The 24,085-nt window shown below is 44.2% G+C and overlaps 1 long non-coding RNA gene across 1 annotated transcript; it reads right to left on the bottom strand.

Annotated features, from left to right (window-relative positions):
- Positions 1-1,344: 1,344 nt before the first annotated feature.
- On the bottom strand, positions 1,345-23,989 carry LOC116639864. The gene is made up of 3 exons (XR_004300934.1): positions 23,628-23,989; positions 5,062-5,180; positions 1,345-3,468 (listed from the first exon to the last, which is right to left on the bottom strand). It is a non-coding gene; the product is annotated as an uncharacterized LOC116639864 (long non-coding RNA).
- Positions 23,990-24,085: the final 96 nt, after the last annotated feature.

The raw sequence follows: 24,085 nt of genomic DNA, 5'->3' as shown, positions 1-24,085 counted from the left end.
AAGGAGGGACTGGAGTGGGGGCTTCTCCCCTCTTCCCATCCTCCTATCGCCCTCCAGGGCCACCCATTAGCCAAACCCAGCCTGAAGCCAGTTAGCAAGGGAAGCTGGGAAATGTAGTATCCTGGGTTCAGTCCTCCCTGAACACACAGCAGAGCAGGGGAAGGGAAGAGAAAGGATCTCTGAGCAAGTGGAGAAAGAGCCAGATGACAAGTATGGTAAATTTCATTAAGGGTAAGAAAGGTCATCTATATTTTTAAAAGTTAAGTCTGATGGCATTTTATTAGGAGAACTACATTCTAGATTGATATTTGCTAATTGGGGCACTCAAGAAATACCCCAGGATTCTATTTCGTAAAGCTACACTTAGTGGGGGAGCCATTCTTATGATGCCTAGCACAAAGTCTTGCATGTGTGAGGCACTCAACAAATGTTTATTTTATAAACAATTCTATAAATGAGTAAAGACTATATTGGTTAAACACTTCACCCCCACCATTGTTTGGAACATTGTTACCAATGGGAATAAAAGGGGAAAATAAGGACCATAGCTGGTATCTTCATTATGAGAGAAGGGTGAGAGAGCTAATAAAAAATGTATTTGAATTGGAATCTGATTCTCTGCTTTTACATGTTCAATTTAATTTTTCAAAATTTGAGAGAGAGAGAGAGCTGCACGCAGTTGCAGAGGGGTAGAGGAGAGAGAGCCTTAAGCAGACTCAGTGCTAAGCGCAGAGCCTGACTCAGGGCTCCATCTCACAACCCCGAGATCATGACCTGAGTTGAAATCAAGAGTTGGACGCTTGACTGAGCCACCCGTGTGCCTTGTGTTCAATTTAATTTTAAGAAATATTTATTGACTGCCTGTTATGTGCTGGATATCAACAGATGCAAGGAAAATATCAATGAGCAAGAAACCACGATCTTCGCCCTTTTGGAATTCACAGTCCAGGGAGAAGCCAGGCAAAGAAATGGGCTATTTTACTACTAAATGACAAATGCTCTGAGTGGCTAAGAGCAGAGATATAGAGTCAAACAGGCAGATCAGGGGTCTAATGCCTGCGCTGTCATGAGTTGAGTGATTTGGGGCAGGTTAATTTGGCTAGGTTCAGTTTCATCCGTAAAATGGGTGAGAAATGATACCTTCTTCTTAGTATTACACACATGGGAAAATAGCGGTGCTCAGTAAAGCTTAGCAATTTTTTTATTATGATTATGTACATTATTATTATTTATATATAAAATATATAAATAAAACATACTTTTTATGTTTTATTATGTACATTATTATTAGCTCATAATAATACACACACTCTCTCTCTCTCTATATATATATATATAATAGTACACTCTATTATATTAAGAACAATTTCCCCCAAACTTGGGTATTCATCCAAACGTTGTCCAAAAACTTAGAAATAGGCAAAAGGGATTACTGGATGTCTTTTCAGTGTAGTGCTATGTAGCACCTTATAGTGGCAGATGCATTCAAGGATTAACTGATTCACTAGGACTCTGTACCCTCATTGGACTTCCTATTTACTACTGGTTCAGATATCTTACAATTTTGGAAAGGTAGATGTTCATTTATTGAAAACTGATAACAACACAGATAATTCTTGTCTAGTACCAATACGAATGAAATGAATTCTGTTCCATAGAAAAGATAACCCCAAAGGTTTATTGTTTATTGCCCTGTAAGACATTAGCCAATTTTGTAACTACCCAGTCATCTTATTCTAAGATTTTTTTTTTAAATGCCTTCGTGATGGGCTATATAAACCTCTGTTGCTCAAATGTTCCTGAAATCGGCTTTATCATTTTACTGGCTACTCCCCTTTAATTAATAAAATGAATACTTTTTAAAGCTCGAGTTTGTGCTATTTTATAGAGTCACGTATTTCACTTTTTGGCAATCATCCCTTCATCAATAGAGGTCAATCCAAGCTGCTGAGGAAGAGCATGCAATGCAGACCTGAGGACATGTTGTGCTACCCAGAGACAGTGTTATCGAAGGAGAGACAGGGATAACAAGTTAACTCAATTGATTAGATGCAAGTTCATAGGTACAGTATTTGGGTTAAATTTATTGTAGAAAACTATGGTTAAGGTTAGCCTATGGACGTGGAAGAAACTTGGCACTGCTTAGCTAAGGATCTGGATTGGTTTGAACTATTTGGTGGTGTTTTTACAGTTTTCAAAAAATGGCAGGAAATGGCCCACTTTGGTGCCACCTGCAGACTGGGAGGTTCATCATTCTTGCTATATGAGCTGAAAAGGTCACTGCATTTTCTAGATCTAGGCGGACAGTGCTGAGAGATTTCCTCAGGGGCCCAGAACTGAAAAAATAAGCTTGGTGTAGAGGGCATTGCCATGAGTGGGTTTTAGCCACAGATAAATTATGCCAGAATTTGCATGCCACCGACCCTGGGTCTCTTATCTGTGGCCTACTCTATTCATCTGCATGATTCACAGGCCCTTTGGGCATTTATGCCACCTCCATGAAGAAAATAAGGGCCTTGAGCAATATTTTCACCCGAGGATTCCGCTAAACATCATTAGATAGAAAAACAGACTTCAGGCAAGCTTTTAAAGCATGTATCCATCACACATGCCCTGTAATGATTTGATTCCATGAAAGTCCCTCATTTTAGACTGGGAGTTCCTTGTGTTTAAGGACCATATCCAATTCATCTTCACAACTACGGAGACAAGCAGTCTGAAGGTCCAGGTGCGGAACTAGGATGCTCATCCCACATGGCCTGGCTGAACTGACTGGGATTTGAGGTATTCTTGTCCACCAGCAGGAGAGGTTGTGCCCAAATTCACGAGCGCCTTAGGTCTAGCTGGGCTGCTAGTGTTTTTTTGGTGTTCTTCTCACCAGCCACCTCCCACTCGCAGAGTGCCTGGTAGCCATGGCCGAGACCACCGTGTTTCTTCTGGGCAAGGTCATTGCCATGCTTGCTCCGTAAGAACCAGGGGTGGGGGTTCTTCTTCTAGAGCAAAGCTCTGTGTCCTCATCAAGCTGTGTCCTCATCCAAGCACGCCTCTCTGCAGATGCCAAGAGAACAGGAGGTACTTCTGCTGTGCACTGAAGCCCACAGTAAGTGATGCTGACGTTTGCCCCAAACCCTCTGTCAGGAAATAATCTATCTTTACATCATTCTTTTACATGGTGCCCATCACATAGCATGCACTCGGTGCATGCAGACCGATCGATAACATGACCTTAGCGGCAAAACTTCTAAATATCGGTTGGGAGGGCAGAAAGCTAGTTGATGAGAGATCAGTGATCAGGAGGAGAATTAACTCTGATAAACTTTAAATGTAACTGTTCTTTTCTTTCTTTTTGCTTGCTTGAAAACCAGGAAATATTCAAGTTAATCAGAGGGATCAGAATGCTAATTGTGAAATTGAAGAAGGAAGCATATTCCATTATGTCTGTTTAAATTGGAAACAGATCTGGTTGTCCTGTTAAAGAAGAGCAGAAGATAGGTGAGGGCTGAATGTAGAGGTTCTTGAGGAAAATCTAGATGGGTTTTCTGGAGCTAGGATAAGCTGAAACAAATCCTTGGCAAACCAAGAAAGATTAAGAATTGGTTATGACTACCCAGAACTTTGTGAAAACCCATGTTTGATCAAGCAGTGTTTCAAACAATTGTAACTATTTATAAAGACACATAACAATCTAAATATTTCCTTTGGGGGATAGGAGCAAGGGTGGGAGAAATTGGCATGAAAAAAATTAGCATAAAAGAGGGTGGGTTTATTAAAAAAAAAAAACAAAACCTAGATTTGAATTGTAGTCTTATCACCTATCAGTTATATGATTTTAGGCAGGCTGCATGGTCTTTTAGAGTGTGAGCTATCCTATCTGTAAAATGGAAATAATAATGTCTAACTACTCAGAAATCCTGCGAAAATGAAATGTAGGTAATATGAATATGTGTCAGTGGGCGCCTGGGTGACTGTCAGTTAAGCACCCAACTCTTGATCTCAGCTCGGGTCTTGATCTCAGGGTTGTGGGATCAAACCCTGCATTGGGCCTACGCTGGGCATGGAGCCTACCAAAAAAAAAAAAGAATATGTCAGAGACTGATGAGCCATGCATATCCATTTTATTTTCTTTTCCCCCAGTGCACAGTCTCCCTTGTGGTTAGATATTGACATGTGACTGAGTTCTGGCCAACAGAATAAAGGGGAGAGATGGCTGCCACTTTCCAGACTGGCCTTAAAACACCACTCTCCCCATTCATGGACTGTGTGCAGACAATGTGGAGGCCTTGGAAGAGAGAATCACGAGATGGAAGGAACCTGGGTCCCTGGCTGCCTTCTGGTCAGAAATACTCACTTGGACTTCACGAGAATGAGATGTAAGCTGTTATTTAGATTTGGGACAGTTGGCTTTACCTTCATGTATATATATATATAAATTATCTGAAATTTACCTTCATTTATTATATCTAATATATAAAATAAATGACATATTTGTCTATCATTTATTTTATATATTATTAATCATCTTATCATTAAAATAGAATATTTTATATAGTATATAATAAAATATATAGACTACATAATAATATAGCTATATTATATGCCTTCATTTTTACACTAAATATAATGACATATAGCATATACAATATATAACATATAACATGCATAGACCCACCCTTTGTGGGAGGGGTTTCAAAGAATTTGTAGACATGTTTTATTTTATTTTTTTAAGATTTTTAATTTATTTATCTGACACAGAGAGAGAGAGCATAAGCAAGGAGAGTGGCAGGCAGAGGGAGAGGGAGAAGCAGGCTCCCCACTGAGCAGGGAGCCGGATGTGGACCTCGATCCCAGGACCCTGGGATCATGACCTGAGCCGAAGGCAGACACTTAACCATATGAGCCACCCAGGTGCCCAGACATATTTTAAAACTACCATGAACCCCTCTTACGCTTTAGGGACACTAAACCCCATCGATCCCCGAATTTGTGGCCATGCTTCTACACACTACCCTCTTCTTGCAGTGCCACTGAGACCACAAATTTACCTCCCAAATTTCTACTCACCATTTAAGATTCAGCTTAGATGCCATGTGCATTATAACGTTTTACAGGCCCACATTTGGAAGTCAGTACACCTTCTCTGTTCTGCCCATGGGTCTCTGTTTCAATTTCTCTTAGGTGACCTGAATATATAGTTGTTGACGGATAAAAAGAACAGGATAATAAAATCTCAGGTGTGAAAGTGACCTTACGTGTTACTTAGAGCATCTTTTTCGAGTTTGTTTCTATTCATGTTCTTTTCCCCTCTGAATTTTTACTGTTTTGAAAGTAGGGACCGGGTTTGACTTACCTTCATAACCACTCCCCGCAGCACCCTCCCACCGCCAGCCCTCCGGCAGGGCTCTGGCGCAGCACGCTTTCAGGGAGGGTGAGGGAGATGCACAGGCCTGTCTTCCTCAACACACCCACACACACACACGCCACACATCACACATACACGCCACATACCACACACACACGCCACACATCACACACACACACCACACATCACACACACACGCCACACACACACACATCACACACACACACACACACCACACATCACACACGCCACACATCACACACACACACGCCACACATCACACACACACACCACACACACACACATCACACACACACACCACACACACACCACACATCACACACACACGCCACACACCACACACACACGCCACACACCACACACGCCACACATCACACACACACACCACACACCACACACGCCACACATCACACACACACACCACACACACACACATCACACACACACGCCACACACCACACACGCCACACATCACACACACACATCACACACACACGCCACACATCACACACACACATCACACACACACACCACACACCACACACACCACACATCACACACACGCCACACATCACACAACACACCACACACAGCACACATCACACACACACACGCCACACATCACACACACACACCACACATCACACACACACACCACACATCACACATACGCCACACATCACACAACACACCACACACAGCACACATGCCACACACACACACACCACACACACACACCACACATCACACACACACACCACACATCATACACACATGCCACACACACCACACACACCACACATCACACACACACCACACATCACACACCCCACATACACCCCACACACACCACACATCACACACACACACCACACATCACACACACGCCACACATCACACACACACCTCACACACACCACACATCACACACACATGCCACACATCACACACCCACACAACACACACACACCACACACAACACACACAACACACATACACACACCACATACACACATACACCACACACAACACACACACATACACACACCACACACACCACATACATACATACACACATATACACACCACACACACACACCACACACACATACACAACACACACACACACACACCAAACACCACACATACACACAACACGCGCACACACCCCTCCGCATATGTTGCTAATATGCTACTTTTCTATTAACCAGGTGATATATGGTTTGAGGCAGGTTGGAGCTGTTGGAAGAGATATCTCCAAATGCTGAAAGAGCATGAAATGCTCTTAATTCACCAGATACCGTCAGTCAGAATTAATCGTCTTTATCATGGCTACCGTCCAACTAACAACCACTTTCTGGGAGAAGATCGATGCTGTTGTTCCAAACAGAAAGGGTCACCCTTCTGCCCATCCTTTCAAACTCCTCCCTTCCCTGACTTTCTCTTCTCCAAAAGCAGAACTTTCTGGGCCACAGCAAATGGATCAGCCAAGATCATTCTGCTCATAGTAAACATCAGTGATCAAACAAACACACAACTCACTGTTGAGCAGCTTTGATTTACAAACAAATGATGTTCCAAAAATTTTCAGTGGATACTTTGCAAGAATACCTAGTTGCACACAGGGAACTTCAAGTTCCCTAGGTGACTCACAAAACACGGTTTAAGCAATAATGTCTTCAAAATGCCAAATTGTTATAATGAAAAAAAAAGAAGATACAATGCCAGCAATTAAATACACCTAAAAAAAGTGAATATAGTTTTTGAAACAACGTATTCAGCATGCTGATGTTTGAAGGTAAAAGCTAATTTAAGGAAGGAAAAATGAGGAAGTAGTAGCAAAATTTTGGGGTATATTTACTAAAGACTTCTTGACCCTTTCCATGACTTTGAAGATTGATTTACCTGGTTCATTTTTATAACTAAATCTGATTTCCAACTCTGCACTTTTTTTTTTTTTAAGGTACAGCCCTAGAGTCCCAGCCCTCACAAGCTTGGGAGTAGAAAATGATGTCACACTTCCTTCTTGTATTTAAATTATGACACCATGGGTGCCTACCAACCATGTTGCTGGAAATGAATCTCCTTTAAAGCATCCCCCAGTTATTCCTGAGAAGCCACATGTTCCTCTGAGCTAACAAACACTGCACGGCATTAGCCTGCTTGTCCCCTCCCCTTCTACTCAGATTCCCAAATATCATGTTCATTGCTCACAGAGATGCTTGGACACCTCTACCTGTAAGCCATAGGACAGCCACGGTCCATGCCAAACAGACAGCCTCTGGATGCTTCCAAAGCTTCCAAACCTTGTGCTGGGCTCCATGATGAGGTGAAAGCCAACCCCCCTCCCTGACCTTGTACACAGTCTTGGTTGCTCATGCTTAGGGCCTCACGAGGTTTTCTTTATCAGTTCCAGCACACCTTGGTCTCCAGGAGACAGTTTTGTTAGTGTGCAGCCCAAGAACTGTAGCACTAATCAGACTACTAATCAGATATGACTCTTCAAAGGATTATAATTTTTTTTCTTCAAGGGAATGAAAAGAGAAGATGGAAGGCAAAATTCCCTCAAGATATTATAAGAGTCAGAAGAAGAGTGGAGAGGAAGAAAAGGGATATGTGTCTTTGTGTGAATGTCCTACTCAGCCATAGAGTGAGGTAGAGTCAGGCAAGTTACTATTAATTCATTCAGCAAATTTTTATTGAGCACCTACTATGTGCCAGGCACTGTTCGTATCTGGAGAGCCAAGCAGTGAACAAAGTAGGCAAAGTCCTTGTCCTCAAGGAGCTCACGTTTTTGTAGGGGGAGGCAGGGAGCACAGAAATAAATAAATGGAGGGGCGCCTAGGTGCCTCAGTCAGTTAAGCATCCGAATCTTGGTTTCATCTTGGTTTCATCTCAGATCATGATCTCAGGGTCCTAGGATCGAGCCTAATTTTGGACTTGCCAAAATTGAGGCAGGAAAACTGGGTGGCGGCCAGGGTAGTAACACTTTGTATGCTCTGATAAGGGGCTCAGGACTAATTTTAGTTGACGAGTTTTCAAGAGGAGAGTGAGAGAATTAGATTTAGCTGAACTGGAGTCAAAGAGAACCACTCACAACAGGAGAAATAATAAAGCTTGGCCAGTTCCTTGACTGCCCACCAGGTGGAGCAAGGAGGCCAGAACAGCTTGGTTGCTAGGGTGGGGGTGGGGGTGGGAGTCGGAGAAAGGGTGGAGCAGGAGAAACCACCAGCGAGGGACTGCTTTTTTAAGGACCAGGAAGCTTCCCAGTCAAGTGCTCCTAACTCTGGAAATAACTGTATTGATTTAAAAAAAGTCTCTAGAAAAAACTGGAAGTCACCTAAACGTGCACGTTTAGAGGACCTGTGAAATAACACAAAACATTCACATACTGGATTCCTGAGAAGCCATTTAAAGGAATGGGGTGGCTTCCGGCTTACCTGTGTGAAAAAAGAGAAAAAAGCAAATTGTAGAATAGTGTATAATATGATGCCTTCTGCGCAGATGTCTAGAAAGAGGACAACAAATTGATATTAGTGGTAATTTCAAGAGAGGGTTTGGGGGCTATTGATTGTGAGTGTATGTGTGTGTGTGTGTGTGTGTGTATCTAACCATTTTATTGAGGTATAATCAACATACAGTAAGCTGCACATATTTAAAATGTACAATCTAATAAGTTTTGGCATACGTACACACCTATGAAGCCATGACCACAATTCCAATAGTGAATATATTCATCGCCCTCAGAAGTTTCCACACATCCCTTTGTAATCCCTCCCTACCACCCTTCCCTGTCCCCCCATCCTAGGCAACCACTGATCTGCTTTCTGTTACTAAGGGTTTGCATTTTCCAGAATTTTACATAAATGGAATCATGCAATATGTCTTATTTTTGTCGTGCTTCTTTCATTGAGCAAAATATTCATCCGTGTTGCTGAGAATATCAATAATTAATTCCTTTTAATTGCTGAATAGCATTACATTGTAGGGGTGTATCACAATTTGCTTATCATTCATCTGGTGATGGACATTTATTTGGATTGTGAATCGTTTTGGGCTAGTCCCCAGAAAAACAAAACAAAGCTGCTAGGAACATTTGTGTACTAGTCTTTGTGTTTGCATATGCTTTCATTTCCCTTGTGTAAATGCTTAGTGGAATGTCTAGATCATATGGTAAGTGTATGCTTTAACTTTTTAAGAACCTGCAAAATTGGGGCACCTGGGCGGCTCAGTCGTTAAGCCTTTGGCTCAGGTCATGATCCCAGGGTCCTGGGATCATGACCTGAGCCGAAGGCAGACGCTTAACCGACTGAGCCATCCAGGTGCTCCAACAATGTACATTTTTCATATACTCATTTGCTATTTGTAGACCTCCTTTGGTGACGTGTTTATTCAAATTTCTTTGGGCTATTGACATTCATATTTCACTTTATACTTCATAAAGTTTTAAATTTTAGAATGAGCATCTCTTTTTATAATAAAAAAAAAACTAATTTAAAACATCTCAACCCAGAATACAATAATAATTACAATTTGGCAAGCAGTTCGAGTGTCTTGACAACCAGTTGTTCTATGCTCAGAATTCAAGCTAAGGCTAAAATAAAGCACAGTCACAGTATTTTGTAAAGGAACTGTTGAAACCAGTGTCAAGACAGGCAACATCCTCTGTGACAACAGAGATCACCAGCCCCCACTGGTCCCTTTTTACTTTTAAAGAATCTGAAAGAAGAGCTTTGGTTTGTATTTGGTTGTGAAAGGGGGGAAAACAGGAAACAGGAAACTTAGGTTGAAAATGGACTTGACTGAACATTTAGCACATGTTGACTTTCTTTGGAGAACCTTCAGTATCCTCTGTTGTTCAACCCACCAAATGGTCTTATAGATGGTCTTGGTGCCCTGCAGCGTGGTGCAGAGCTAAAGGGCTGCACGTTCCAAACTGGAGTTACAATCAAGTTAGGGTTATTGGGTTACTGTCAGTCATAAATTATTGTATATTGCGTAATGCAGTGGAAAGAATCTTGGCAGCCACAGCCGAAGAGAAGCTTTCGGAAGGGACATGTGAGGAATACCAGCTGAACCCATGGCTAGAGAAAGGAACTCCGAACTGGAGACTCCTGCGTGTCTGGCCCGTGCATCTCTAAGAGGCCCAAATTTACAGGCTGCTCCATCCCCTTGAGCCCCGTGGCCCTTTGCTTCTTCCTCTGTTAGAGCACCAGTGGTCTGCTAGAGTGGTTACCTGCTCTGTAAGCTATGAGTTCTTGAGAAACTTAATGATTAAGTTCTTTAGGATTCTTGCTTGTGTATTTTTCCAATTTTGTATATCTTCAGCATCTGGCACAAAGCAGGTTCTCAATTCAATTTATATATATATATTTTTTTTTTTTTAATTTAGAACTATTTTTTTTTTTTTAAGATTTTATTTATTTATTTGACAGAGAGAGAGAGACAGTGAGAGAGGGAACACAAGTAGGGGGAGTGGGAAAGAGAGAAGAAGGCTTCCTGCCGAGCAGGGAGCCCAATGCGGGGCTCGATCCCAGGACCCTGAGATCATGACCCGAGCTGAAGGCAGTCGCTTAACCAACTGAGCCACCCAGGCGCCCCTCAATTTATATATTTAAGTGTAATCGAGGAAGATAAAATGTTTGCTGTCCACCAACACAGTAATCCAAGAAGAGTGGATTAGGTTTCAGTGAAAGGTCCTCTCAATCACCTGGGCACCTGGAAGGGTCTGGAGCTGAGTCTGGAGGTTGGGGCCTGAGTGAACAGGATAGCTGTGCATTACAGAGAGAGGATTTGGAGTTGGGTGTGGGGTGAGGGTGGGGTAGAAAAGCAATGGGGAGGGAGGGAGAGGATTAAGCGAGATACTCAGAGAGTAAAGCAGCCAATAAATAATACTTCTCCAGGGCCTGGTAGCCAAAGGGTTTTGTTTTGTTTTGTTTTCACAGGGATGTTTAATATTCACATTGAAGTTGTTTGAGTTTCAACAGCATAAACCTCTCCTTGTCCTCTAATATCCTTCATAAAGTCTACATGTTTGGATGGCCCTGTTGTGTGGGTTCACTATAGAAGCCAAGCAAGGGGCTGAGTTTCCATCTGGGGCAGGGACAGAAAGGCGAGACCATTTCCTGAATGAACTGGGTCAGGGGAACCAGGAGTTGGCGGTAACAGTAGCCATAACAAAGTAAGCTTAAGAAAGTATGTGGAAGTCATGGGTAAGGCTTTCCAACTTCCCTTAGGACGTGAATTTGGGAGTCCTGGTTCGTTTTATCTTATGGTGCAGAGAGATCGAGGCTGAAGTGTGCGGTGCAAGATGGAGGAGAGGTGGAAAAGGAGAAAAGAACCAGAGTGAGGAGAAGGTGCCCTTCCTTCCCTCAGGTGTTCTGATCTATCTGAGGGTGTACCTGCTGTCCAGGAAAAGACCATCAACAGTGTAGGACAGTCTAAGAGTACTGGAGGGAGCAGACATCAGAGCAAGAGTTTAGGGGCAGGAAGCAGAAGGTTCTCACAAAAGAGCTACGCCTTGAAGGATGGATCTCCGGCTTAAAAGAGAGTTTAATGTCTATATTTCTGTATAGCTATATGTAAATTATTTATCTAGTGTCTTCTCTTATTGAGGAGAGTGGGGTGGATAAGATGCTCTGGCCCCAAAGTCAAACAGACCAGGCTCTTCACCCTGGCTACTAGCTGTGTGACCTTGGGCAAGACACTTAAGTTATCCGGGCCTCAGTTTCTCCATGTGTAAATTGCAAGTAATGAAAGTACCCACCTTGGAGGGTCGCAGGGAGATTCAAATAAAATAATCTAAGAAAAGTGGTTCGTCTAGGGCCTGGCACAAGATAAATATTGAACAATGCTCACTAAGTGGTATCCATTTATTTATTTATTTAAAGATTTTATTTATTTATTTGACAGAGAGAGACAGTGAGAGAGGGAACACAAGCAGGGGGAGAGGGAGAGGGAGAAGCAGGCTTCCCGCCGAGCAGGGAGCCCGATGTGGGACTTGATCCCAGGACCCTGGGACCATGACCTGAGCTGAAGGCAGATGCTTAACGACTGAGCCACCCAGGCGCCCAAGTGGTATCCATTTTTATGTAAGATTATTGAACACAGCTTGGAAAATACAGAGAAAAGCAGAACTAAAAACCTTCAATAGTTTCACTACCCAAAGCAGAAAACCACAGTTAACACTTGGGACGAGACCTTGGCAGTTTTCAGTCAGTGTGTTTGACCTTTTCTCTTTCTCTGATTGCCAGTCATTCTGAATATAAAATTTAAATCCGTATTTTTATCTAGTTAAGGTACGATTTTTCCCCATCTTATTATAATCCCTTCAAACCATTTTTAATGACTGTGATACATTATAATGCTGTATTGTAATTCACGTAGTCATTCTCCTGTTGTTAGTCATTTGTGTGGATTCCAGGCTTTTTTCCCCTCCCTATTCTAAATAATTCAGTAATAAACAGGTCTCTACATAAACCCTTTCCTTTATTTTGTATTATTTCTTTAGAAATGATTCTTAGACATAAAATCACTGGTGTAGAAGGTATCAACAGTTGTAATCCTCCCATTTACTGTCAAAAGAATTCTGCGGGCATCTGGAGGTGGGTATAGTCTCTTTTTTCCGCCAATCTGTTGAATACAGTCTGAGAGAAAAGCTGACTCAGAGCTTGAACTCCTAGAGGAGGTCTGAGCTTTTTTTTTTTTTTTTTTTTTTCTGTACTCTCTTTTCTTCCCAGTGGCAAGCAGGCTTGGGACCCTCCCTGGCTCCTGCCAGGGCTCCTTGCTCAGTTCAGAGGCAAATGCACTTTCTCTTGGGATCTCTTTCTCGGTGGCTGCATCTCATCCAATATGGATGGATATGCGCTTTGTCACCTTTCCTTGCAAAATGACTTACCCAATATCCAGGTCAGTGGAGAAGGCCGCCCTCCTGAATGTCTAGTTGTGACTTTGCAGAACAGCTTCATGCCTAGCTTAAAGCCCAGCTAAAAATAAAGCTCCCTGTGGCTTTTGTCTCCCCTGGGGACCACCTGGGGAGGGTTTTTCATTTATAAACTGGAGATAAAAGTCTCAGGTGGGATTTGGGTCTCAGCAACTCCGGCTGCATTGCCCAACATTCTCTGGATTGCTAGTGACAGAAATCCAGCCCAGGTACCTCAAGGAAAGCGATGTGCTCATATGTAAATGGTTAACATCTGGCTCTTGGGTGGGGGTGGGGATAGAAGCCCTGATTTGCAGTATTTTCAGATTTCCATGGACTGGAAATACCCCGAGGCTGCTAGAATAAATACCTCTACCAGGGCTGATTGCAAGCTCCAACTGGTTAACAAACAGTTCACAAAGTTCCTGAGAAGTGAACAATGGGCTCTTGCAAACCAGAAGGAGCCTAGTCTGGTACACTCAGCGGGGGAGAGATGATGGACTTAGGTCATCAACCTGTGGGAAGAGCCCAGACACAGAAAATGACCTCAGGAGTGATGGGAACCAGGGAGTCTAATGCCAACAGGATTCTCTGCAAACCAACTTATTATTATTATTATTTTTTCCACTACAGATAGCCTCTCTCCATGTTTCAAGAGACGTGACTACTGGCAGCTTCCAGAATCATGTCCTCAAGTGAGTCACAACCAGAGAAAAACGAGGGCCTCTCTTCCAGACAGGGCTGGTTTGAAGAATCCCAGTGAAGGTTGACCAGGGTCGGGGCATTGTCCGAAGATTGTGGGGTCTGTTAGAAGGGGGAGGTTCAGTTGCTGGTCAGACCATTAACCATCTGGATACCATCAGAACCTGGTTCCCATCTCTACTAGTCTTCAAAGTGGCTGATTCAATGACAACATGAAGGAGCTGTTTTACCCTACCTGTCTTAGCATTATATTTTATAGTTTTTTAAAAAATCTCAGCTAATTTCTTAGACACCAATAATAACCCATCAGTGTTTTAAATACTTCTATTTCTCGTATCACAAGGGAGACTTGCAATATGCTCCCATGTGTTGAGAAATTGTATTTCCTCTTTTGTGAGTTATTTTCATGTCTTTTTTTCCTCACTTATCTCCTGGGGTTTTCAGGTTAAAAAAAAAAATCTCTTCATTTAACAAATATTACTATAGGCCAGGCATCTGTAAGCACAGGAATACAATACCAAACAAGATAGACAAGGTTCCCACTTTTAGAGCACTTATCCTATTTGTATGGTCTTTTTAGATAATAATATTACTAATTTTTGCTTGTCATATTTACAACATATTTTGCTTGTCATATTTACGTATTTACAACAATATTTACAGAAGTATTCTTTCTGTGTGCTTTCTTATTCTTTCATAGACAGTTTTATATTTTCATGTAGTTAAATCAGATCTACTCCCCCCTCCTTTTTTGGGGGGGACTTTCCCCTTTTAATTTAAACCTTTTTCTTCCATGCTTACAATTTCATTTCCCCACCAAAATTTTGAGATCATATTCTTTTTCTTTCCTATTTTCCTAGGCTTGAAACTTTTGTATTAAATGATTTAATTTAGGGACGCCTGGGTGGCTCAGTTGTTAAGCGTCTGCCTTTGGGTCAGGTCATGATCCCGGGGTCCTGGGATCGAGTCCCACATCGGGCTCCCTGCTCAGTAGGAAGCCTGCTTCTCCCTCGCCCACTCCCCCTGCTTGTGTTCCTGCTCTCCTCCTGCTTGTGTTCCTGCTCTCGCTATCTCTCTGTCAAATAAATAAATAAAATCTTTTAAAAAAAATGATTTATTTGTAATTTATCATAGTGTGTGGATGAGCTGAGCATCTAAATGGGTCATTTTCTGCCGACATGAAACAGAGTGAATTTTGATCGCTGGAGGGGCAAGGTATGGGTTGTTGGAAGGAAATTGGATTTGCTCAGTTTAGGGAATTGATGTGGGAAATGGTGAGGAAGGGGGAATAATGAGCATAAATGGGGTGGGTAGAGTTCTTCTGGAATAAAGGGTCCATATATTGTAGTGATTCTTAACCAGGGCGGGACATACCTGTTGACTGGGCAGCTTTAATGAAGTACCCAAGCCTGCGCCCTTCCATTGGTAGGCTGATATGAGACCAGGGTTCATCTATTTTTTAAAAAGCTTCCTGGGGACTACTGATGTGGGAAACTGGGGGATAAATCTAGTCAGAGCAGATCGAGAGAGGTGTCAATGCCAAGCTGAATGTAGGTCCAGGAAGCCCCTGAGAGGAGAGTAGAAGGAGCATGGACTTTGGACTCGGGCAGGTGTAAGTTTCAGTATCATTTTTGACACCTGTAGGCTGTTATTGGGGCAGACCACTGGTCTTCTCTAAGTCTTTTTTTTCTGTCCTATACAAACTTAATCATATTTACCTCATAGGGTTGTGATGATTCAGTGGGAAATCAAGTACAAAATGCTTGGCTCAGCACCTGATATTTTAATTAATTCTCCCTTCTTCCTCTTGAACGAGCCTTTGACCCAAGCCAGGCCTGCGTCATAGCCTTTGGGACGAACTGATGCAAGACGTTTCCAGAAGAAACAGGTAAATACATGTCAGGATGAGAAACGAAAACAGGTCCAAGTGTCCGTTAGTCCCAGAGGTTTCAGAAGCCTTCAGAGAGGCTGTACCTTTTTGGAGAGGAATCCTCCTTCCTTAGAGAAATGGAAAGAAGCTTTGAACGTCACAAAGGCCCTGTCTTCATAAGCTTGGCAAAGGCAAAATCTGGCTTTACTATAGGCCACCTCGGCTCAGTAGCAGAGATAATCCCAGGTCCTCGGCAGCTTAGCTTATAAACCAAGCACAGCTGTTGTGAAAATAATGCAGGCATAGTCACTTTTATGAAAGAAAATTCTCAGGCAAATCTGTTTACAGAGTGAAAGATCTCCTTTCTCTGGAATGGAAAATGCCATTACTTCTCAGAAGATCCACCTGACTTAATTTCGTATCATTAGTATTCATTCAGCGACTTGACCAATATTTGTTGATATCACTTCTGTTTGACCAGTACTTTGGAACTGCTTCTACACAGTACTCATTTAAAACTGGTTTTCCATGCTGCCCTACATACAAGTTGACGCCAAATATTTATTTTTGGGTGCTAATCAGTACTCCTTGGAGGAATGCTAATTAGAATGCTAATCCGTATTCTTTGGAAGTCAGCCATCCAAAAGACAGTTAGGATTAGTGGAAAGGGAGAGGAGTTTGGAGTCAGAAGCACATGACTCCAACCTGGACTCTTGACTATGTGACTTTAAGCCGATGGCTAAAACATGCCGGGCCCAGGTCTTACTTTTCTCTAAAATGAAAATGTCTTTCTTACTCTTAAGCCAGTACTCTCTTTCTGGAAGGGCAGATTGGGTGGGTGGAAGGGAGGAATGACCTTACTCATTTTAGAAGACAGAAACTTGCATGGTATCAGAGAGGAGAGAGGCCAGCCTGCCCACGGGGAGGGTGTGTTTGGGAACGAGAGGTATCACTGGGACAGCAGAGGAAGGGCCCTTCTGCGTGGTACCCTAGTCACACCCCAAAAGCCCAGGCTTTAAGATGTGGTCTTAGAAGTCTCTGTATGATGGAGGGGCTTGAGCTGCTGGGTGGGAGATGAGTGCACCAAGAGTCACGTTGCAACTGAATTGAAAGTTTTCGCTGAGTAGAGTGCTTCTCTACTTTGCCTTCGCTTCTGACAAATAGGTCAAAAGAAGGGTGGTATTTCTTTTACTTGAAGAACAACAGCACCTAGGCTTTATTGGAGCAAGAGGGGCTTAGATCATTAAGAGACTTGCAATCTCCTGGCTGTCATCGGTGCAGAGAGGAGTTCATTAGTTCATTACTGACTCAATCTCTTCCACATCCTGGACAGGTCTCCTGAATTACTGTGATGATCATTGTGTTTGAAAGCTTCCTGATGAGCACCTAGTGGCCTCACTCCCATCCACCCCCTTCTAGGTGAAATCTTTTCTGAGGCTCAGCTGGGTTGTAAACAGCAGGCGCCTAGTTCTGCCTGCTGGGTCCTAAGAGATAGCCTAAAGCTGATAAGCCCAGCACTTGCTGCTTCCCTACAGGGTCCCTATAAAATGAAGGGGCCCAGGACTTAGCAGAAGTCACAGAATCCGAACTGCTGGACTCCCCTCTCTACCTTTTTGAAGGTTGAGGAATTCAACCAAAGCAATATAATACTACATCTACATACAATTCTGGTATCATGTTGAGACCTAAGGATTTTCAGAGCAAAAAGCCAATGTAAGGAAACAGTAAGTCTCCAGGGCAGTTAAACATCAAGGGATAAATCGGGTGTTAATGGTTAGGGACCCAGCCTACACAGGACCGTGAGATTCAGTTCATCAGACGCTTACTGAGCTCTTACTAGCCACCGGATCTTGGGCTGGATACTGGGTGGTGGTGGGAGAGATCCAGAGATAATGATGCTAATGACAATGATGGAAAGAGTAGCATGTGCTGAGAGCGGAATGTGTGCCAGAAATTGTGCTCATTTCTTTATTCTCTAAAAAGTAGGGGCTCCATAGATACTTGTTGGTGAACTACTCACTTGCCCCAGCTATACTGGCCTCCTCTCTGCTCCTCAGGGCCTTTGCATTCACTCTTTTCTCTACCTGGAAGACTCTTCTTCCAGATATTTGCGTGGCTGGCTCCCATACCTCCTTGAGGTCTTTACTCCAATGTCACCCTCTCTGTGAGGTCTCCTTGACCACCTGATCTAAAATAGCAATCCCAATCCCACAGCCTTCCTGTTTCCCTTTCTCCACGTTACTTTTCCCCCTTAGCACTACCTAGCGTCCTGTGTTTTACTGATGTGCTATTACCTGGTCTCCCTTGCTGGCATGAAAGCTCCACAAGGATAGGGATTTTGAGTTGCTTGTTCTTGGCTGTAGCCCCCTTGCCTAGTCAGATACTCACATCTTTGTGCAACACGTGAATCAGGTGCACTCATCTCATACTAAAATCAAACTTTCTGGGTCAGTTACCCACGCAACAATAAGCATGAAGGATAGTGCAGTGAAATGAAGCCGACAAGGTTTTACCCTCTAGAGATCCATGGCCTGATGGGGATAGGATATTACCCTAATTACATAATGCTCTCCATTCTGCTGAAACAGAGCATGATGGGTGCTTTACCGATATTCTTTCACTGAAATCTTACCACAATTCTAGGCCATTGGTGGTACTGTAAGCCACAGTTTATGGATGCTATTTTAGTTTTTTCTAGCGCTGAAAATATCCATCTAGGCTCTGAATTATAGAGGGGCTGGCTTTATTTAGTTGGCACACATTAATGGTCATTTTGTATCTGAAGCTTACAGTGATCATGGTCTCTTTCATATTTGTTATCTCCCACGAATCCTACAAAGTATTCATCTTCCTCTATAAATGAGGAAACTGAGGACCAGAGAAGTTAGGTAACTTTCCAGAACCACACAGCCTCGTAAGTCTTCCAGATAGGATCAAACCCAACCCAATCCGTATCCTTACCACTCTCCTTTATTCTGAGGAGGAGCTCAAATGATGGAGGGGCTGAGCAGGGGGAGGGGACAGGTGGTCAGGGACTAGATTTTCCTGGAAGGAGGCTGCTGGGACTTCCAGATTGGAAAGCTGGGGAGAAGAGCTTGAACAAAGAACAAGGACTTGCAGGTGGTTATGGGTCAGGGGGAGTGGAATCCTAGATGGGAGGGGATGCGTAATTCCCGAACCCTCATTCTGCCCCCTTTCCCCCCACCCCACTCCTGGTCATTGTGCTCCCCCTGTGATAAGGAGATGTGGGAGATTTCTTGAGCAAGGTTGGGGGAGGGTTTTTTACAGCAACTTCTCTATCTCATTCACTAAGGAATCCATCATAGCCATGCACCTCTTATATCTATGTGGTTAAATTAGCAACACACATTTGTTACATGCTGTCTGAACCTTCCTACAACATTGCATTTCTACATATTACCCACTTCTACTAACTTTCAAAACTTGGAGACTTTCCCAACACCCCACCCCCTGGAGAGTGGGTACTCTGACAATGCAGGATGCTGAGAATCAGAAGGCATCATACATTACGTACAGTCATATCCATACAATTAGCCATCCATCATGTTTTGAGTGCCTCCCACAATCCAGGCAAACTGCCTGGCACTAGGGATAAGCAAAGGAATTGATCAGTCTCTGCCCCAAAAGCTCTAGTGTGGAGGACAGTACATAAACAGGCAATCACAATACATCCTGGTAGGGGCTGTGACCACCTGGGGGCTGGGGGGGAGGGGCACCAGGGAGGGATGTCTTATGCACGTTGGGGTGGGGGCACGAAAAGTTTCAAGGAAGCTGAGTTCCTTAGAGATTATGGCAAATTAGGGCAACTGAAGGGAAGCTCAGTCTGGCTACACAGAGTAGGAAGGGATTTGAGGGAGAAATGAGGCTAGGAAGAGAAGCAGGGGTCAGATTGTCAAGAGTTTTTAAATATATACTATTTTATTTTATTTATTATTTTATTTTTTTTCCTACAGCACACGTAACGGGTAAAACGTGTCCACCAGCAGCCTGGTGAGAGGGCGCAGTTGCAGAGGTGAATTACCTGTGTCAGGTTGAGATACAGTCCTGTCCTCTCCTTCCCAGTTTGAGATTCATGATGCTCATTAAATATCTGGATTTTATCAGTAAGCCTTGGATAATGACTCCATCAGACTAGGTTTGTTTTCTTATCAGTCTGTCCACTCATGTGCTAATTGGAAGTGTGAGTTCTCAGATCAACTGCCGGATTCTAGCCTTGACTCCTACCATTCTCAAGTTGTGTCACCTTGTACAAGTTGTCCCCCCTGGTGGGGAAACTGGATCAGTACTATTGCGGCGCCTCCATCGAAGGCTCACTCAGGCTGGAAGTAGGTAATGCATATTAAGCCCCTGGCATAATGCCCGGCACACAGTAAGTGATCAGTAAATGGTGACTTTTGTGGTCCTCCAGGTCCCCTGCAGCCTAACCGTGTTAGCAATCATCCTCTTGGTCACCGGCATCCCCATCATCATCACCCCTCCCGCCATCATTCCTGGTATCATTGTAATGATACTGAAATTCTAGGAGGTCATTCCTCACTGGGTTCCTCCCCTCCACTGTCCCTCCTTGTGGTATTCTTATGAAAGGGAAGGCCCTACGTAGACGGATTTGACTCACGTGAAATTCATTACGTTTATTGAGCTCCTACTATGGGCCAGATATTGTGTTCTAGGTACTAGGGAATCCAAGAGTGAGCTCAATAAAGTTTTCAGGCATGGAACTTACACTCTAATGAGAAGAGGCAGACAATAATAATTACATCAGCAGAGAAAAACAAATACTCTAGAGAAACATGAAGCCGGGGAAGATGGACAGACAGTATCTTGGGTTGGGCAGCTGTTATCATTTATCTTCCAAGAAAGAGTTCCCCTCCTGCACGGAGCTACAGAATTTGGAGTTGGGGAGCTCCTGGGGGTGGGAACTGCTGAGACCGTGTCCTAACACTCCAGAGCCAGCTACAAAGGAGACCCTCACTTTGAACACACACCCTGTTTGCAGGGCATTCCGGCCCACGTCTTGGCCTCTGGGGGTCTTGTCAACCTGGAACCGAGAAGAGGCAATCAACAGTAAGTAACAGGGGCTTTCTGCTTCGGCATTCCAACAGAAATACAGGAAACTAAGAGGGCTGCAGGCCTACAATCTCTGCCTTATCATTTATGGTCCATGCACCCTGAGGATGTTCAGAAGTGTCTTCGCACAAGCTGAGGGAAAGGAAAAGATGTCTCTAGCTCTTCCTCCTCTTCTCCACCCACATTCCTGACCATCTAATACGCTTTAGGGAGGAAGAAGAGGACAAGGGATAGAGGTGAAAAACTCTGGGTGTCGGGGGGAGCAGGGAAACCTCCTCCACATGCATGTTGTGCTGATTCAGAGGATGGGCTAGGAGAATGGAAACCTCCCAGCACCGCTTTTTCCTGCCCTAGAAGATTCGACGAGGCACTCCTCTCCTCTTGGTGCAGCCAAACACCACGGCAGAACACGCTTCAGAGGAAAACACTGCCTGCTTTCTCAGGTCAAACACATCAGAGCCTGTGGTCTATAAGCCACACAGGGGTGCCGGGAGTGCCAAGAAGTAATGATGAAAGAAAATGGGTTGAAATCTAGACATTGAAGCTTTGTGTAGCTCTGCTTTGCTCAGTGACTCTGCAAGCTGTATTAGCTACCCTCTAATTCCCTGAGCCCTGCTATGTGCCCCACATCATACGCTGTCTCTCAGCGACCCGGTGAGGTAGTTCTTATTACCCACCCCTCACAGATGAAGACACAGAGGTTCAGAGAGGTCACGCTCTCCAGTCAGTCATGGCAGCTGAATTTGAACCCACGTTAGTCTATTTGGGAGCCGGTGTCTTAACCATTATACTTCACTACTTCCCAGAGGAAAGGGTCAAGAGGGAAACACTGAAAATAACAACACTCTCCTCCCCCACCTGCTGTTTCCGGTGCTCAACAGAGGCAGAAAATTGAGAAATCTTCCATGCTTTCTGGCATAAGTTCTGTCTCAACTTTAAAAAATGTGAATATTTAATTATTTCTGATACCAGATATGACTATTTTTCTCTAGGAAATAGATTAATAGAATGAGAAAGGTCTTTAGAGATGCCAAAGAGCTGACCTTGAAATCCACGGAGAAGGTTAAGTACACTTCTCCAGGTCACAGAGTTAGGTTGGTGGCAGAACTAAGGTTAAAAGAGCAGTGCTCCTGTCTCCCAGGCCAGAGCCTGGAGGAGGCCCCAAAGCTGCTTTGCAGGTTATCACTGCCCTAACAGATGACTGCTTGAAGGAGCATGACTGCTTTGTTTGCACACTAGGGATTTTAAACACAAGCTGAACTCAGCTGAACAGTTGTTAAACAAGGCTCTTCTGGCCCCTTCTGATGAGTTAGTCTCTGCCATCTCCTTTCCTAGGTCATGTGCTCTTTTGAATTAGGAGATTCCCGCGATTTCTCCTTGTATTTAGCTGGAGTGGATGTTCCTCTCTCTCTGGGGCAGATGGTTGTATTTCTAGTTCAGAACCTGCTGTCATTTACTCTGGCCTCCCACACTAATACTGACTCTTCTGTCTGCCTGGCTGGCTTCTGCCGACCTCTGCAATCTGGACCCATTCCACCCAGCTCATCTTTTTCTTCCCCATGTCGTGACACACACTACCTCTTGTCAGATCGGAGTCCTGGGCTTACCCTATTTCTGCCACAGAAATATCCTCCCTGCTCTCCCCCTGTGCAAATCCATTCTTCAAGGCTTTGCTCAGACCCTCCTGCCCCAGATTTCCCCATGTACCTACAGCCCTGGATGAGCTCCCTTGACATTTATTTTCTCAAGCACATAATTTGGCCCTCAAAATGTTTCCGCACATTCCTCCAAATGTAATGCAGGCCCCTTGAGGGCAGGCCCACGTGTTCATTGGTTCCCCAGAGACTTTTAAAAGCACCTCATATGGTGAGATACAAAGACAGATATAAGTGATGGTTGCTTCTCGTCTTGGAGGGGAGACTAGTACTTTGCAGACATCTGTCTGGTGCATATTGTACCCTCCACGAAGGTTTGTTTTATTGAACTAACATATATGATGCCCCTTATTGCAACAAGAGGTGGCGTTATAGGGGAGGCACCATGAAAGAAATGGCATTTGAACTGGGCCTTAAGAACAAGGAATGTTACTTTAAAAACAGAATCGGCAGAAGAAACCTTTTCCGACAGCCGGCTGCCGGGCACACACACCGCCAGGCACAAAGCGCACCAGGTTTAGGGGGAAAGCCGCGGAGCTCTGTCCCTGCCCCAGCACCAACTAGCCTTAGTGAGAGTGGGCAGGTTGCTTAACTTCCCTGCCCCCTCCCCTTTCCTTCCCACTCCAAAGCAGGATGGGCTCTGGAAGAGGTCAAGGTTCAAATCATAGCTGTGTGACCTTCAGCCAATCAGCTGGGGCGGGGGCTCAGTTTCCTTCCAATAAGACGGGTAAAATAATCTTGCCTTGCAAGGTTTTGTGAGGTTTTAAGAACATATTTAAGTTGCTAAATGCAGAGCTTGGTGTTACTGTATTTCCTTCTACCAGAGTAGGGATGACAACCCCGATCTGCCTCCCTCTCCTGGCGCCGCCCCAGGTTTCCCAGCACACAGCACAGAGCCTGTCCGTTGTAGGGACTACGGATAGACTGCAGGACCCCTAAAGGGAAAATGGAGTTGAAAGAGCTTCAGAAAAAAAAAAAAAAAAAAGTAAACAGCATGGATAGTGGACTTACCAGGGAAGGGGGATGCTCAATAAATGCGTTTCCTTGAATAGACTTTGTGCAGTCCAAGAATCTTTGCTAACTCTCTCTAAACATGCCTCCGCCGAGCCAACTGGTTTCTCGAAGCTCCTTCTGCCTCCGCCTTCAAACCCCCATTAAGAGTCAAGGCCCCACACCGGTCGGGCTGGGAGGGTGGTATGGGGAGGGGCGGGATTTCCCCAAGTCCCTAGAGAAAAGATGGGGGGCGTAGTCGGGTTCCCGCCTCCTTCCTCCCATTCCCGGGGGCAGGGCTCCTGGGCGCCCCCCCCTTCATTTCCTCTCTCTCAACAGGTCGGAGGGAAGGGACTCGAACTTGGCCCAAGGCAAAAGCTCAACCCCAGCTCTCCTCCCTCCGACCCGCCTGGCCACCCCCACTTCAGCCGCCTATCCCCGGGGCCCTTGTGGCACCCGCTCAGTCGCCAGTCCCGGCC

The sequence above is a fragment of the Phoca vitulina genome, unplaced genomic scaffold, assembly GCF_004348235.1.
Source record: "Phoca vitulina isolate PV1807 unplaced genomic scaffold, GSC_HSeal_1.0 scaffold19, whole genome shotgun sequence".
Classification (NCBI taxonomy): Eukaryota; Metazoa; Chordata; class Mammalia; order Carnivora; family Phocidae; genus Phoca; species Phoca vitulina.
The sequence above is the reverse complement of the archived record's forward strand: the minus strand, read 5'-3'. Positions and strand labels throughout refer to the sequence as shown.